The sequence below is a fragment of the Palaemon carinicauda genome, chromosome 4 (assembly GCF_036898095.1).
Source record: "Palaemon carinicauda isolate YSFRI2023 chromosome 4, ASM3689809v2, whole genome shotgun sequence".
In the NCBI taxonomy this organism is placed as follows: domain Eukaryota; kingdom Metazoa; phylum Arthropoda; class Malacostraca; order Decapoda; family Palaemonidae; genus Palaemon; species Palaemon carinicauda.
Window position 1 is genome coordinate 68,868,635 of NC_090728.1, and position 18,315 is coordinate 68,886,949.

At 44.2% G+C, this 18,315-nt stretch overlaps 1 long non-coding RNA gene across 1 annotated transcript in view; it reads right to left on the reverse strand.

The window, feature by feature from the left end:
- LOC137639112 (uncharacterized) overlaps nucleotides 1-18,315 on the reverse strand; it is a 96,093-nt gene that overhangs the window by 25,606 nt on the left and 52,172 nt on the right. Inside the window, exon 2 of the long non-coding RNA XR_011044231.1 lies at nucleotides 12,579-12,756. This is a non-coding gene — a long non-coding RNA (uncharacterized lncRNA). The remainder of the gene's footprint in view (nucleotides 1-12,578; nucleotides 12,757-18,315) is intronic.

Here is an 18,315-nt window from a genome sequence, read left to right on the forward strand (position 1 = left end):
GGTAGCTATCGATCGGATATCATGAGCATGGGGAAATGATCCCGGATTGGCTTGTTTAATGAAGTATAGGATCTGTTGCCTAATGCCACGTATGGAAATGTTACCTCCTTGTTCTCTGATAAACAAGGGGCCAGACGATCGGGTAGCAGTCCTGGCTAAAAAGGCCCTGAGAGTGGTGACCGGACATAGAGAAGTATCTTGGAGAAGAGGAATAATCTTCCAAGGGGACCACCTATTTTGGGGGTCCTCGTTCTTAGCTAGGAACGCCCTGTCTGGTGAAAGAAGTACCTCACCTGAAGGGAGGAAATCCATGTTCTCTGAGTTTCGTGAGAGAGCTGCTAGTTCTGAGATTCTGGAACCCGAGGCCAATGCTGTTAGAAATAAAGTCTTCCTAAGAAGAGTGATATAAGAGCAGGATTCGTTGTCCGTGTCGGAGGCCAGTTTGAGGACATCATTTAGAGACCAAGAGACCTTTTGAGGACGGACCGAAGGTCGAAGCCTAGCACATGCTTTTGGAATAGATGAGAAATAAGACTCCGCCAGGTTAATGTTAAACCCAACCAGGAAGACTTTCCTCAGAGCTGACTTAATGGTGGTTATAGTGCTAGCTGCTAGGCCTTTGTCAAAAATGGACCTAAAGAAGGAGATGGCTAAATTAGGAGTCATAACCGAATGGTCTGAAGTCCTTAAGAAATCCGCTAGTTTCTTAACCGCCGAATCATATTGGCGAATCGTTGAGTCCCTTTTGTCTGATTCTATAAAGAGGACATTATCTGGGTCGATGTTTGCGTCCCTACGTGCCGCAAACTTCATGAAATCCACAAAGTTAGGGTTTTGGCTATCCTTGAGGAATCTGACACAGTCCGTGTTTGGACCACCTGGGTCAGTTTGGGGAATGGGATCCGGAAGGGACGGAGTTTCAACTCGAGGAGGAGAGGAAACCAACTGCTCTTTGGCCAGTGAGGTGCCACTAAAGCTACTACCCCGTTGAAGGAGCGGAGTTTGTGCAAGACTTTCAGTAGAAGATTCACTGGGGGGAATAAGAAGATCTTCTGCCAATGGTTCCAATCCAGGGTTAATGCGTCCATGGCATAAGCCTGAGGGTCCAGGTTCGGTGTCACATAACACGGGAGTTTGTGATTGAGTCGGGTCGCGAATAGATCTACCTGGAGACCTGGAACCAGCCTGAGTATCCACCGGAAGGAGTGCATGTCCAGGGACCATTCCGATTCCAGTGGGCTCGTCCTGGATAATGCGTCTGCTATCACATTCTGGACTCCTGCTAGGTGAGTTGCTGACAGGAACCAGTCTTTGTCGGCTGCCAAGGTGAAGATAGTGACCAGGATCTGATTCAGGTTGGGTGATTTGGACCCCCCTCTGTTGAGGCAGTGGACTACGGCCGTGCTGTCTGAGACTACTCTGATGTGGGTCGACCTCGGAGGGGAGATTCTCTTCAGGGTCAAGAACACCGCCATGGCTTCGAGAACATTGATATGGAACTGTCTCATGGCGGGTGACCAAGAGCCCTGACACATCTGATGTTGGGAGTAACCCCCCCAACCACTCAGAGACGCGTCGGTATGAATTGTCACTTGTGGAGAGGGGAACTGTAGAGGAACCGACTTGGAGAGGTTCCTCCGATCGGACCATGGTTGTAGTCTCATTTTCAAGACAGAGGGGATCTTCGAGGTCTTGTCTCTTAAAGGTATTGACGCCCTCTTTCTCCAAACTCGATTGATGTCTTTGAGTTTGGCTTTTAATAGGAGATCGGTCAGTGAGGCAAACTGGAGTAGGCCGAGGACTCGTTCTAAAGCTCTTCTGGACACCTGTTTGTGTTTGAGAAAGTTCCTGACCTTGGAAGCTATCTCCCTCACCTTCTTGGGAGGAAGGGAGAGCTTGTGCTTTGAGAGGTCCCAACGGATGCCTAACCATTCGAAGAGGCTTGATGGTTGTAGGCGGGACTTCCGGAGGTTGACTTGGAAGCCCAGTTTGGCGAGAAAAAGGAGTACCTTCGACGTAGCTCTTTTGCATTCCTGGTGCGACTGGGCCCAAATGAGCCAATCGTCCAGATAGGCGACGATTTGTATCCCTTGGTGTCTGAGTTGCTCGAGCACCGTCTCCCCCAGTTTCGTGAATACCCTGGGGGCAATGCTGAGACCGAAGGGCATGACTTTGAATGCGAAGGCTCTCTTGCCGAGACGGAAGCCTAGATAAGGAGAGAAGTTTCGAGCTACTGGGACATGATAATAGGCGTCGGTAAGATCGATAGAGGTGGTGACGGCCCCACGGGGAAGTAAGGTCCGTACCTGAGAGATAGTCAGCATACGGAACTTGTCGCAAAGGATGTAAGAGTTGAGCTTCGACAAGTCCAGAACTACCCTCAACGCCGACGAGTCTTTCTTCGGGACTGTAAACAGGCGGCCTTGGAACTTCAGGGATCGAACCCGCTTGATTGCTCTCTTCTTGAGTAACTCCGCGGTGTACTCTTCCAGGATGGGAGTGGGTCTCTGGAAGAAGGTCACCGGTGGAGGAGGGGATCCCTGTGACCATTTCCAACCCAAGCCCCTTGATATTATGCTGTGAGCCCATGGACTGAAGGTCCAATGATCCCGGAAGTGATAAAGTCTCCCTCCTACCGGCATCACATCATTGGGAGGGAGTGAACTTAGGGCCCCTCCCTCCACGGGAACCCCTTGCTCTGGGCCCGCCACGTTGGCGGAACTGTCCTCTACCTCTGGAACTCCCTCTTTGGTATCCACGAAAGGAACCGGAGGGATCGTAGGCAGGGTTGTATGCAGGTGAGGGCATCCAAGAGGGGTTTGGCTGTGTACCAGGGGGAGCAGCGAGGTAGACTACCTGCTGAGGAGGCGCCTGTTGTCGAGAAGTCGAGGCCGCGGAAGGCTGTGGGGACGAGGTACCCCGGGCCGCTTTGTAAGGACTAAACCTCAGCTTCTTCTTGAAGAATGTGTGTCTCTGGGGTTCGAACCTCTTTTTGGCTGAGAGACCCCACCTTACCTGCAAATTCTGGTTTGCCCTCGCTGCGTCCTGAAGAACCTTATCCACCTCGGTCTGAGGGAAGAGGGTCTTACCCCAGCAGGAGGAAGCTATCAGTCTGTTCGGTTCATGCCTGATGGTGGCCTCCGACAGAACGAACTTCCTGCAACTAACCCGTGCTGACCAGAAGTCATGGAGATCTATTTGGTAGGATAGCAGCTGGTTCTTTGTGGCGACTCTGAACAGCGTTTCCTCTGGGTAAAGAGATGCAAGGGACTCCATGGAGGTGATGGATCGGAGGGACCTAGCAAGTCTAGTACGGGTCTCGAACTCAGTTTTGAGAAGACTCTCTATTAATCTGGGAAGCTTCTCAGAGAAAAGAGTAGAGGCACAGTCCGGGTCTAGTTTCCCCACCGTGAAGGTAGAGGCCGCAGCATCCCAGGCTGCCGAGGAACCCGGAATAAGCAAAGAGGTGGGGTCCGTCTCCTTGAGAGCCGGCATGGAAGAGCCTTCTTTGATGGCCTGTATAGTCAGCTCTGTGACTTTGTCTATGAGCGGCAAAGAGATGGAGGCCGCTGTCGTAAAAATAGTGTAGGAACCCTTGTGAGGGGTGAGCTTAGAGTTAATACACCCCCACTCTGATAGTGTTCTGGCCCAGATAGCCTGGGCCTGCTCTTTTGGAAATATGACCGTTTCCTTCGGTACCTTGTCCATACGGACCAATGCATGTTCCTTTAACCGTACAAAACCATTGAACGGGAATGCTAGGCCCGGGGGATAGAACTCCAGGTCCTCTAGAGGGCGGGTGCCCATGCCCTCCAGAGTTAGGGAGCCATCTACGAATGGAGCATGCAAAGCAAACCGCCAAGGATTGTTTTTATCGAAGGGCGGCAGCTTCGATGCGTCTGGGGCAGAAGGGGGAGGGAACTGAGTTCCGGCGCGGATCAGAGTAGCCATCATATCCTTAATCTCTGTTATTGCACCAGAGTGATGTTGAACTTGATCTCTGACCAATCCTTTGATCAGTTGGATGGGGAGGAGATCAGCCCAGGGTACCTGAAAGTCACCCGTTGGTTTTTTCTTGGATTTGGTAGACTTAGACTTCTTAGGAGTAGTGGTTTTACGAGGAGCAATATGAATATCAGGAGCTGTCGAGGGTCCGGGGACCGGTGACGTTGATACTGGCAAAGCTGAAGTCTTATAAGTTCGAAGTGGCTTCACCTTGGGTCGTACGGAGGCAGAGGGATCCCGAGGAGAAGCCTTAGAGTTATCAAAACCTAGAAAGGAAGAGGTAGAAGAGGGAGTAGGAGAGAAAAGGGTTTCCACCAACTCGGCACCACTTACCTGCTCGTCCCTGGGTTCTACGTCTATATCCAGACCAGCCATGTCCATCGGTACGAGGGTTTCGTCCTCCACGGAAATGGTAGCCCTGACTTCTTCAATTAAAGGGGCAGCAAGGTCAGGAGAGACTGCAGCAGTAGTCGAGCCTGGGAAGAGACGGGAGGCCATATCCCCATCGAGGAGATAGGGTGCGCCAGACGGGGCATTCCTGCCAAAGCCCGACACCCACGGCCGAAGAGTAGCCCTTGCTGACCGAAGAGAGACATCATCGGCCTGTAAGATTTGCAGTGATTAGTGATGGAGGAGGGGGTTTGCCCTCCTAAATATACTGTGTATATCATATTCATGTCTATATTAGTGTCTGCCAACGAGAAATAAGGAACAAAGGGAAAACCCACTTACATCATCATTCAGCAGAACTGACGACAACTCGTAACAGAACGAGCACAAATCCGGGAACCACACTGGGTATTGGGCCTGTCCCGGTTCCTGGATAAAGGGAATGGAGCAGTGAGCATGAGACCGGCAGAGGTCATGCCCAACGGGGTCGCTGAACGAGGCAGAGCATCCTTCAGCAGTACAACGGGCCTTCTGTAAAAGAAAGGAGACATGAGTCTGGTGATGCTTGAAACTCTGATAAGGGATAAAAACCTATTATTTTAGAGTTCTGGCACTCACTGAATTACCTAAGCACCCATATTGCATTGACCAAACATCTAACTATTAACTTTAAGTTGATACTGCCCCATACCATTGTTGGCACTTTAAAATTCAATTGTCTGTATATTTGTAATGCACCCAATGTCTGTTAATGACATAAGGATAATAAGCTTCAAGTAATCCGCCGACCTCCAAGGGTCGGGGAAGCAGTGACATGCCCTTAAAATAAATACAAACACCAGCCTTAGCTAAAGGCAAGGCAAATATAAGTGTGAAGTGTATGGGCGACCTCCGGTGAAGCCGGAGCTCCGGTGAGGCCGGACCGTAATGAAATGTCCTGAATAAAGGAGCCTTAGCTAATTAGCTAAGGCAACTTTAAGTGTTAAGTGTTTGGGCGACCTCCGGTGACGCCGGAGGATAATGAGATGCCCTGAATAATTCAATTGTGGCTAATAATTCAATTGTGAAAGATAAAAAGCTAAGTCGTAGCTAAAGACTAAAGCTTAGATTATAGTAAAGCGTATTTACGATCTCCGGTGAGGCCGGAGGGAGAAGAAAGGTCCTGAATAAATATTGTGAATAACAACACAGTTGTAATAACAAAGGCTATTGTGGATATGGCCGTGGCCTGAGACCGAAGTAAGGGCCACCGGAGGGTCGTATCTAAACAATATGAAGCCCGTCCCATGTAGTAAACAATATAAATATAACAATAGAACGAAAGTTATTAAGAATCCCTCGTGGCGGAGTATAACTCAAGGCGGAGTGGAAAACGTTCATAACTACTCCCGAGCCGTAACGGGGAGAGGACGAAACACGGACCAAAATAACGCTAACAATTGAAAGTCACGAAAAATAAATAACTCGTAAGTTATCATCCACCCAGAGGGGGAGAGGTGAGGGAGGGAGAACCCGCTGAACGCACAAAACGGAAAACGGGAAATCCGCTCCTCCACTGGAGCTAAGAAAGAAAACGAGAGAAAGGGGTAACTCGTGACTGCGAACAGAAAACGGGGACCCCAATCTCTCGCTCTCTTGGACACAAAAACAGGACTAAAAATCACAAAACACTATTATAAACGTATAAACTAAAAATGTACATCCATATAACACTACGATCGAAGAATAGCATCCGTTAAAACTTAAAATAAATAGCACAGTCGAGTGACGAACGCCTCGGGCGGTTACTAAACAAAAACAAAGCTAAATTGCTATCTCGATCGTAGGCTGGACTTACTAGCAAAAAGTACCATGAGCATAAATACACAAAAAAAAAAAAAAAAAAAAAAAAAAAAAAAAAAAAAAAAAAATAAAAATAATAACGGTTCTAAAGGCATAAGGCCAGGGACTTAACCAAGAACCTAAGTGACAGAGTACTAAACGGGCAGATAAAGATGAATTCCCAAACAAGTGAACAAACAATGGCCGCCATGAAAGGCCAGACGGGAAATAATAAAACAGACTATACTGGATATAAAACACAAGCCCGGTACAATAAAATACTGTCAAAACAAACTATGGTACTTAACATTGGAATGTGTGAAGATGGAGCTTCGGACATGACAAAATAAATCCACGATAGATAAAAAAGACCGAGAGCACAACGAAACAATTCAACACTTTTGAATTCCAAAAAGAAGGATGTTGTTCAGATGGCGCTCGCGTCGTGGCGTGGGTGGTGCGGCGATGGGGATGTGTCTAGGGCCTCTGTATCGGCCCATCCCTTTGGCGAAGGAATTAACTAAATGGAAGACAACCTGTGAATAGTGGATTTCACGCGCCTTTGCTTTATACACGACACCCAAAAGGTGCTCGCGCGAGGGTTGTAACCTCAGCATTCCATGCTTTTATCTTTCTCTGGTATAATTGGAAGGTTTTTATCAGAAAAGGTATACAAGAAGGACTTTTCGCCGGGCGCCACACGTCTCTCCCCAGAAATAGATTTTTCCTTCGTCAAAATCCCTTTATATTCGTAAAAATAATTGAGACAAATAAGACGAAATAGCCACTCGGTTCTGAGAAGCTATCGTAGGCGTAGTACGGAGTAAGAGGTGAACGACCTCAAGAGAAGGGCCGCTCTCCACGAAAGGCAACCATGGTGGCCTAGGAGTGAAAGGCCGTGATCACGAAAAGATCGTGGTGGCCGGCGAAACTCTAGCAGACATACACAACACACACCGCACAACACCGAAAGCAAAGGAAACTTACTATTTTCTATACACAAAAATATATATAAACATCAGTAATGTTTAAATATATTAAGTATAAGAAAAGGTAAGATAAAAGACAAAACAATAATGGCCGTCAAGTGAGGATAGGAGCGGAGACCTCCGATCGCTAACCGAGCCAAAAGTAAAGTGGAGTATTCTCCGGTGTGTGTGATGGGGAGGGGTAGCTAGCTACCCCCCCCCCCCCCCCGCTAACTAACGGTGGGGTAGGAAACCCTCGTCAGAACTTTATGGCTCGTCATTGGCTGCGCCGAAGTAATCACCCCATGTAAATAACGTGGTTTGTATTTCAGTTACGGAACAATCACACAATAAATAAGTGAGAAAAATGTACCCAAGTCTGAATAAGTACGTTTTTGAGTTATGAGCTCCCAAAGATTTGCTATAAATTTTTGCTTTTTTTCTTAAAAAATCAAGATAACATTATTATGATACTTTGAAAACTTTTACTGTTTATTCCTACATGAAGGCTCCCTAAACAAGGTATTTAAACCCTAAGTTTACTAATACACCACTTGGTGTAAGGGTGTCATGAGTTGCCAGTGGCCTCTCATTATTACCAGAGTTTTAGTTGGAATGTTCTAGCTTTGTACTCTTTTTCATGTTTCCCTCTCTTCTTGGTTCTTTTTTGTTGCTCTCTGCTTACTTTTTGTTTTTTCTTTGAACTTAGGTAACATCGAGGACATTATACAAACACAATGTAAATACGAACTGGAAGTATACAAACAAATGCATTGTAACTTCTATGCATCTTTGGAAACTGGCTGTTCTTGTCACTGATTGTAGTTTGTGTTCACGTACCCTCTACCAATGCCTTCCATCTCTGTGAGACGTACAAGATTTTGAAACATAAGTGGAAAAAATTGCTATATACATGTAAAAATAAACACGCAAAGACGGTTCTGTCAAACTCACTCATGCAGATGGCCCAGTGAGGATGACGTCATCATTCAAAGACCGCTTTATCTGCATTACTTGTAAAATTAATTGGCTGAAATTTCTAGAGAGCATGTACAATATGTTTCTGCATACATAGAAACAAAACAATTGTTGATTTTTTACAGTTATGCCAAACACCATAGCGGACGGTCCCCTAAAGGCTTCTAAGTCTTTTGAGTTCACATGCGAGAGAGAGAGAGAGAGAGAGAGAGAGAGAGAGAGAGAGAGAGAGAGAGAGAGAGAGAGAGAGAGAGAGAGCGCAATGAAAATTATTGTTGATGTCCTTGCTGTAAATCAATACCTCATTCAATACCTCACTGATGATGCCAGTCCCGGGAATTAACAAAATATACCATAGTAACTGGAGTAAGAACTTTTATTTATTATTATTATTATTATTATTATTATTATTATTATTATTATTATTATTATTATTATTTTATATATATATATATATATATATATATATATATATATATATATATATATATATATATATATATATATATATATATATATATATATATATATATATAAATATATATATATATATATATATATATATATATATATATATATATATATATATATATATATATATATATATATATATATATATATATATATATATATATATATATATATATAGACACACAGTATATATAATTCATAATTTTAGAGTCTAGAGGCAAGAGGAGGAGGAGGCAATTCTTTTTCACCCAAGGGATTAACTACTGCACTGTAATTGTTTAGTGGCTTTCTTCTTGGTAAGAGTGGGAGAGACTCTTTAGTTATGGTAAGCAGCTCTTTTAGGAGGACACTCCAAAATCAAACCATTGTTCTCTAGTCTTGGGTAGTGCCATAGCCTTTGTACCATGGTCTTGCACTGTCTTGGGGTAGAATTCTCTTGCTTGAGGGTACACTCAGGCACACTATTCTATCTTATTTCTCTTCCTCTTATTTTGTTGAAAGTTTTAATAGTTTATACATGAAATATTTATTTTAGTGTTGTTACTGTTCTTAAAATGTTTTATTTAAATTGTTAATTACTCCTCTTATTTCCTTGTTTCCTTTCCTAACCGGGCTATTTTCCCTATTGGAGCCCCTGGCCTTATGGCATTGTGCTTTTCCAACTAGGATTGTAGCTTAGCAAGTAATAATAATAATAATAATAATAATAATGATAATAATAATAATAATGATAATAACATTAATAATAATAATAATAATAATAATAACAATAATAATAATAATAATATGGGACATATGAGAAAATATATGACAAATTTAGAATAATTTGTATAATAATTATAAAAACCTGGAGCTCTTCACGTGGAGTATTATTTTGGTGATAGCTGATGATAACCTTTTAAACCTTTTGCACGGTATAACTACTGAACCCTCCATTAGTTAGCAGATAGGGGAAGCGATAGTAAACCAGGACTCAGCTCACACCAGCCCTAGTAAACAACCATCACTTTGCAATTGTAAGGCTACCTAGGGAAGGTGATAGTGGGACCAGACAACAGTCATTTTTCAATTGTAAGGCTACCAGGGAAGGTGATGGTGGGACCAGTACTGTATGTGTAAAGAGCTTCAGGTTTGTTTAGTTAGGAAAAATAAAATTTTTTCCAAATTTGTCATTTGTTCTGGCACTATATACAAACCTGGAGCTCTTTACATAAGATACGCACTCTATGGTGGGTGTTAGTCCTAAAAGCAATTGGCTGATGACTGTCCCGAGATGTTTACTCTGTGATTTGCATGAGCTGTTCAGACAGTACCCCCAAAGACCTCATGATTCTTTCAGGATGAGGGCCAGGGCAATTGGTGCTGGATGTAGAATTAGCTGTGACTTGACCAACTTCTCAATTAACCTGGATATTACCCGACTCCATGTTCTCCTTGGACGGAAAACTCTACCTAGTTTGGTCATGATTTTCATCCCTAGATATACAATCTCTTTCAAAAAGTTGTAGGCCGGGCTTATAATTTACCATGATCCCCCAATTATGACAAAGAGGAGAAGCCTATCTTAATGGAGGGGAACGGTTTCCCAATTGTCTCCTAGAACTAGCCAATTGTCTCTTTAATGAAAGAGACGAATGGCTTTCTTGGGTAAAGATCCGAGAGAACACCCGGGTGCTGTGGACAGGCCAAAGCACAGCACCTTGAACTGATATACCTTAACACTAAATGTGAAACTCGGGTACTTCCTTAAGATGGATGACGGGGATCTGGAAGTAGGCCTCCTTGAGGTCTAATGATATCATGAAGTACTCTGGTTTGACAGCCTACCTGACCATTTCCATCTTGAACGAAGTGTGTTGAACAAACTCATTTAGAGCTGAGAAGATGGTGACTGCCTTCCAATCTCCAGCTGCCGTTTCTACAAGAAATAAACGTAGAAGTTTAGATACACATCCATGACATCTTGCAGAGCAACCTTCTTTAGCCTGGTCTGGATTTCAGCTTTAGAGTTTGTTCCTTTGCAAATCTCTTGGCATAGGAATCCCCCTCACCTGTGGATTATTAGTAGGAATGCCCTTCCCTACTGTCCCTCACACCCTGAAAGGATTGGCAAGTTCAATTAAGAGGAACACAGAACCCTGACTCTAGAGCAAAAGATTAACTCTTATCAGTTGTGCCTGAAGAGCCAAGAGTAAATATTTTAAGTTGATTGCTCTCAAGCCATGCAATAAGTTGCAAGCAACTGTCCAGTAAAAGGGGATTGAATCCTGTCTCCCCCAACTGCCTTCAATCCAATGGGAGTTGTGTGTAAGTATGCTTTCAGATCAGTAACACCAGAGTAGCCAGTATTCTTTAGAAGAAGATGGAATTACGGAAAATCTCTCTTGCAATCGCTGGCAAACAAGAGAGATCTCACGCCACTTTCTGAAAGGCAAGATTGAAACGTATCTTTAATCCATTGTCACACAGGGAACTGTAGGCATAAGTCCAACACTTAGAGACGGACCTCCGGGCAGCACTCTCTGCTTCCCATCAACAAGCTTTGTTCAAGTTGAAAGTCCGCATCGAGAGCTGCCTGTGAACCGTAGCTGAAGCTAGTTTCTAGGTTCACCACGTACCCGCCCCAAATGGAAACCCCGAAGGGAACCAGTCGGCCATTGCTCTTGTTCTCACGCTGGAGTTGCAGGAACAAAGATGAGCACCAGTAGTGTGCTGGAGTAAAATGTAACACTCTGGGAACCAATCTTAAGTGGAGAGACCCAAAAACCCCAAAGAAGGTAAGAGTACAAAAGAAACTTCCCTTGGAGGTGGGCGCTGTTGCTTTGCTATGGGAAGCAAAGCAGTTAACACAAAACAAAAGTCAGAGGTCACCAAAAGAAAATTACATTTTTAAACTTTTAAGCCAATTCCTTTAATTGTAACAAGTTAAAACACTTTGACAGGCGAATAAGGTCTTTTCTGTACCGAGCCAAAATGAAATGTAACTTGTTTCCAAGTGCTGTTATGAGCGGGGTCCTGGTCTATCCCAGCTACCCACCTCCACTAACTAGCGGAGGATAGTTACACTTCGCAAAAGCTTTAACGGCTCCTTTCAACTACATATATTGCCGAAATAATACTCCTAAGTAATGAGCGTAAGGTTTGTATAAATTGCCGGAACAATTACAAATTGGGCTCTCAGGTGATGTACCTGTCAAGTACTGTGGGTTGAAACATGGCAATATCTTTAACTTGACCTCACACAAACCTGGGTCTTAGAGTGGTGGAACTATAATATACAGTAGTTTACTGCAAATAATCTAGTGTTCCCTAGGCTATGTATAGCATGGTACCTGAAGCTAAGCTTGTAAATTGTAGAGTGAATAAATCTTTGGAATGTAATCAAAAGATGAGTTAAGCTACACAACAAGATGTTTTCCTGTTTTTATGGATGTCTACTTGGTATTACATTAAATTTTAATGAATACCTGAATTTTAAAAAGACAGAAAGGAGATAGGCCTCAGTAATGCACTCAAGAATTGTAATATGATTACGGATTGAAAAACATGATAAAAAGATTCAGGCTTTACCCACACTGTTCTTTTAATTATTATGTAGAATGATAATCATGATTAGATATTGTAATTACTGTTAGAAATAGGCTTACCTATGCCTTCTCAGAAAAGAACAACCACATATAAACTAATGTACTTTATACAGCCAATATGGCCTATTGACTTGAAACTCTTTGACGGAAGTGGCTTTGACATTTGAGTGACAAAACAGACATCATCATCCAGCGGTAACCTTGTATTTGGAATAACAATTGGAAAAGGGGCAGGTCGTGTGAAGGTAGATATCAAATAACAAAAACTACGTAATGCAATACGAAAGGCAAGTAGTGCTCGATTAGATATCAATGACAACAACAATAAGAAAATACAAAAGGCACAAACTATACTTACTGAAAATTGATGGAAAACATTAGACTTCATCCTCTTAGTGTAAGATTAAATGTATCCTTAAAACCTCGAATTTTGGTGTTCTGAATTATTTCTCGTGAAAGCCCTTGGGGCACACCAGTATCCAGTATTCCTTATGAGATCATTTTCTCCAACTACTAAAGAATTTCTTTCACTTCATCTGCAATTAAAATATGACAAGTGTCAGAACAATTACTTGACATATATATATATATATATATATATATATATATATATATATATATATATATATATATATATATATATATATATATATATATATATATATATATATATATATATATATATATATATATATATATATATATATATAGAAAATAACTAGTTAAATGTGTAAATAACTATCGCTCATAGGCAACCCACTCAGCCTAAAGATAGCCTAACCACTACTATGAAAAGAAGGAAACTAAATTATCAAAATATTGGTTATAAATTGACTTGGAAATAACTAATACTGTATACACAAGTAATATTCCCCCAATTCATTCAACATTTCAAAGAAATTAGTGTAAAGAATAGATCATAAAACACAAATATTTTACTGGAATGTGTTAAAAGGATACTTAGCTTTAATCATAGTTTTTATCTATTTATACTGAAAAATGTTATTTTGATTATAAAATAAATTTTTGAATATACTTACCCGGTGATTATATAGCTGCAACTCTGTTGCTCGACAGACAACTCTACGGTAAAAACTCGCCAGCGATCGCTACACAGGTTGCGGGTGTGCCCAACAGCGCCATCTGTCGACCAGATACCCAGTTCTCAGTGTAAACAAAGACTCAATTTTCTCCTCGTCCCACTGCGTCTCTATTGGGGAGGAAGGGAGGGTCATTTAATTTATAATCACCGGGTAAGTATATTTAAAAATTTATTTTATAATCAAAATAACATTTTTCAATATTTAACTTAGCCGGTGATTATATAGCTGATTCACATCCAGGGGGGTGGGTAGAGACCAGCAATATATGTTTACACTTTTATGAGCTAAGAGTTTTTATTTCATTTTAGAAGTTATCAAAATAACAAAAACAAAATAAATAGGTACCTGGTAAGGAAGTCGACTTGAACAATTACTCTGCCTTTTAAGTACGTCTTCCTTACGGAGCCTCGCGATCCTCTTAGGATGCTGATCGACCCCTAGGATCTGAAGTATCAAGGGTTGCAACCCATACAACAGGACCTCATCAAAACCCCTAATCTAGGCGCTCTCAAGAAATGACTTTGACCACCCGCCAAATCAACCAGGATGCGAAAGGCTTCTTAGCCTTCCGGACAACCCAAAAAAAACAATAAAAACATTTCAAAGAGAAAGATTAAAAGGGTATGGAATTAGGGAATTGTAGTGGTTGAGCCCTCACCCACTACTGCACTCGCTGCTACGAATGGTCCCAGTGTGTAGCAGTCCTCGTAAAGAGACTGGACATCCTTTAGATAAAAAGACGCAAACACTGACTTGCTTCTCCAATAGGTTGCGTCCATTATACTTCGCAGAGATCTATTTTGCTTAAAGGCCACGGAAGTTGCGACAGCTCTAACTTCGTGTGTCCTTACCTTCAGCAATGCTTGGTCTTCCTCACTCAGATGGGAATGAGCTTCTCGTATTAACAGTCTGATAAAATAGGATAAAGCATTCTTTGACATAGGCAAAGATGGTTTCTTAACTGAACACCATAAAGTTTCAGATAGGCCTCGTAAAGGTTTAGTTCGTTTTAAATAGAACTTAAGAGCTCTCACAGGGCATAAGACTCTTTCTAGTTCATTGCCTACCATATTCGATAAGCTGGGAATATCGAACGATTTCGGCCAAGGTCGAGAAGGCAGCTCATTTTTGGCTAGAAAACCAAGTTGTAGTGAACATGTAGCTTTTTCTGACGAAAATCCGATGTTCTTGCTGAAGGCATGAATCTCACTGACTCTTTTAGCTGTGGCTAAGCATACCAGGAAAAGTGTCTTTAAGGTGAGATCTTTCAAGGAGGCTGATTGTAGCGGCTCAAACCTGTCTGACATGAGGAATCTTAGTACCACGTCTAAATTCCAACCAGGTGTAACCAAACGACGCTCCTTCGTGGTCTCAAAAGACTTAAGGAGGTCCTGTAGATCTTTATTGTTGGAAAGATCTAAGCCTCTATGCCGGAAGACCGATGCCAACATGCTTCTGTAACCCTTGATAGTGGGAGCTGAAAGTGATCGTTCTTTTCTCAGGTATAAGAGAAAGTCAGCTATTTGAGCTACAGAGGTACTGGTCGAGGATACAGATACTGACTTGCACCAGTTTCGGAAGACTTCCCACTTCGATTGGTAGACTCTAAGGGTGGATGTTCTCCTTGCTCTAGCAATCGCACTGGCTGCCTCCTTCGAAAAGCCTCTAGCTCTCGAGAGTCTTTCGATAGTCTGAAGGCAGTCAGACGAAGAGCGTGGAGGCTTTGGTGTACCTTCTTTACGTGTGGCTGACGTAGAAGGTCCACCCTTAGAGGAAGACTTCTGGGAACGTCTACTAGCCATCGAAGTACCTCGGTGAACCATTCTCTCGCGGGCCAGAGGGGAGCAACTAGCGTCAACCTTGTCCCTTCGTGAGAGGCGAACTTCTGCAGTACCTTGTTGACAATCTTGAACGGTGGGAATGCGTATAGATCTAGATGCGACCAATCTAGGAGAAAGGCATCTATATGTATTGCTGCTGGGTCCGGGATTGGTGAGCAATATATTGGGAGCCTCTTGGTCATCGAGGTTGCAAAGAGATCTATGGTTGGTTGGCCCCAAGTGGCCTAAAGTCTCTTGCATACATCCTTGTGGAGGGTCCATTCCGTTGGAATTACTTGCCCCTTCCGACTGAGACAATCTGCCATGACATTCAAGATGCCTTGGATGAACCTCGTTACTAGTGATATGTTTTGACCTTTTGACCAGATGAGCAGGTCCCTTGCGATCTCGTACAACGTCAGTGAGTGGGTCCCTCCTTGCTTGGAGATGTACGCCAAGGCAGTGGTGTTGTCCGAGTTCACTTCCACCACTTTGCCTCGAAGGAGAGACCTGAAGCTTTTCAAGGCCAGATGTACTGCCAGTAGCTCCTTGCAGTTGATATGCATTATCCTTTGACTCGAGTTCCATAGTCCCGAACATTCCCGACCGTCTAATGTCGCGCCCCAGCCTACGTCCGATGCGTCCGAGAAGAGAACGTGGTTGGGAGTCTGAACAGCCAGGGGAAGACCCTCTCTTAGGTTGATACTGTCCTTCCACCAAGTCAGGCAAGACTTCATCTTCTCGGAAATGGGGATCGAGACCGCTTCTAGCGTCTTGTCCTTTTTCCAGTGAAATGCAAGATGGTATTGAAGAGGACGGAGGTGTAGTCTTCCTAATGACACAAATTGTTCCAGGGATGATAGCGTCCCTATCAGACTCATCCACTTCCTGACTGAACATTGTTCCTTCTTCAGCATGTTCTGGATGCATAACTGGGCTTGGCTTATTCTGGGGGCCGACGGAAAAGCCCGAAAAGCTAGACTGTGAATCTCCATCCCTAAATACACAATAGTTTGGGATGGGACCAGTTGTGACTTTTCCATATTGACAAGGAGACCCAATTCCTTGGTCAGATCTAGAGTCCACTTTAGATCCTTCAGACAGCGACGACTGGAAGAAGCTCTGAGAAGCCAGTCGTCCAAATAGAGGGAGGCTCGGATGTCCGCTAAATGAAGGAATTTGGCTACATTCCTCATCAGCCTCGTAAACACAAGAGGAGCTGTGCTTAGGCCAAAGCACAGGGCTTGAAACTGGTAGACAACCTTTTCGAAAACGAATCTCAGAAAAGGTTGGGAGTCCGGGTGGATGGGAACGTGGAAGTAGGCGTCCCTTAGGTCTAAAGAGACCATCCAGTCTTCCCTTCTGACCGCTGCTAGGACTGACTTTGTGGTCTCCATGGAGAACGTCTGCTTTGTGACAAAGACATTCAGAGCACTGACGTCTAGCACCGGCCTCCACCCTCCTGTCTTCTTTGACACCAAGAAGAGTCGGTTGTAGAATCCCGGAGTTTGAAGGTCCGAGACTTTGACCACCGCTCCCTTCTCTAGTAAAAGAGACACTTCCCGTTTCAAGGCTCGTCTCCTGTCTTCCTCTCTGTACCTGGGAGAGAGATCGATGGGAGACGTTGCTAGAGGGGGTTTCCGTACAAAAGGGATCTTGTACCCCTCTCTGAGCAACTTCACAGATTGTGCATCTGCGCCTCTCTTTTCCCAGGTCTGCCAGAAGTTCTTGAGTCTGGCTCCCACTGCTGTCTGAAGAAGCTGGCAGTCAGACTCTGCCCTTAAAGGACTTGGTTCCTTTCTTCTTTCCTCGTTTCCCTTCGGCACGAGCACCTCCTCTGCTGGAGGCTCTGCCACGAAAGGGCGGAATAAAACGGGACGCTGGAGTGTCCATCCTTGGTCTAGCTGACAAGGTAGGCAAAGGGGTAGCTTTGCGAGCGGAGGACGCAACAAGATCGTGAGTGTCCTTCTGTATCAATGAAGCGGCTATTTCCTTAATCAGGTCTTCTGGAAAAAGGCACTTGGAAAGAGGAGCAAAAAGAGGCTCGGATCTCTGGCACGGTGTAACTCCAGCTGAAAGGAATGAGCATAGGTTTTCACGCTTTTTAAGGACTCCGGACACAAATGATGCAGCAAGCTCATTAGACCCATCACGTACGGCCTTGTCCATGCAGGACATAATGAGCAAGGAAGTCTCTTTCTCTGTCGGAGAGATCTTTCTGCTTAGGGCTCCTAGACACCAGTCTAAGAGGTTAAAAACTTCGAAGGCCCTAAAGATACCTTTCAAAAGGTGGTCCAGGTCCGAAGATGACCAACATATCTTTGAGCGTCTCATGGCAAGGCGGCGGGGAGAGTCTACAAGGCTTGAGAAGTCGCCCTGGGCAGAGGCAGGAACTCCCAAGCCGAGAACTTCTCCCGTGGCATACCAGACGCTCGATCTAGAAGAGAGTCTAGCAGGGGGAAACGTAAAGGCTGTCTTCCCTAAACTCTTCTTGGACTGCAACCATTCTCCTATCACCCGCAAAGCTCTCTTGGACGAGCGTGCGAGGACGAGTCTAGTAAAGGCAGGGGTGGTAGACGGCATGCCTAACACAAACTCTGACGGAGGAGAACGAGGAGCCACAGAAACAAACTGGTCCGGAAACATCTCTTTGAAAATGGCCAAAACTTTCCTAAAGTCCAAAGAGGGTTGAGTAGACTTAGGCTCGTCCAATTCTGATTGTGGTTCATCTATGTGTGCAGCAACATCATCATCAGAAAGTCCCTCATCTGATAACTGATGAGGAAACGGCAACGGAGTGGGTAACGGCTGGTTCGCTGAGTCCGGTCGCACGGGTGCATGCGTGACTGAGCCGGACGCATCGTCATGGAACTGCTGCCCAGTCTGTGAGCTGGCAACAACCATGGCAGCGCGGGGACGCACAGCATCTACTCCAGACTGTCTGGACTGATGTGGGTGCGCAGTGGAAACCACACTGGGTTGCGGAGGTTGACGCACCGCGTCAAAACAAAGCAACTCTGACGGTTGTTGAACCTCCCGAACGTCAACGGCAACCTCCGTGCGCCGCTTAACGTCAACATGCGGCTGGCAGATCACACTGGAACGCATGGGTGGAGGAACTCTCTCTACTGGAGTGCGTGGGAAGGTTACCTCAGCATCCACAGGACGCACA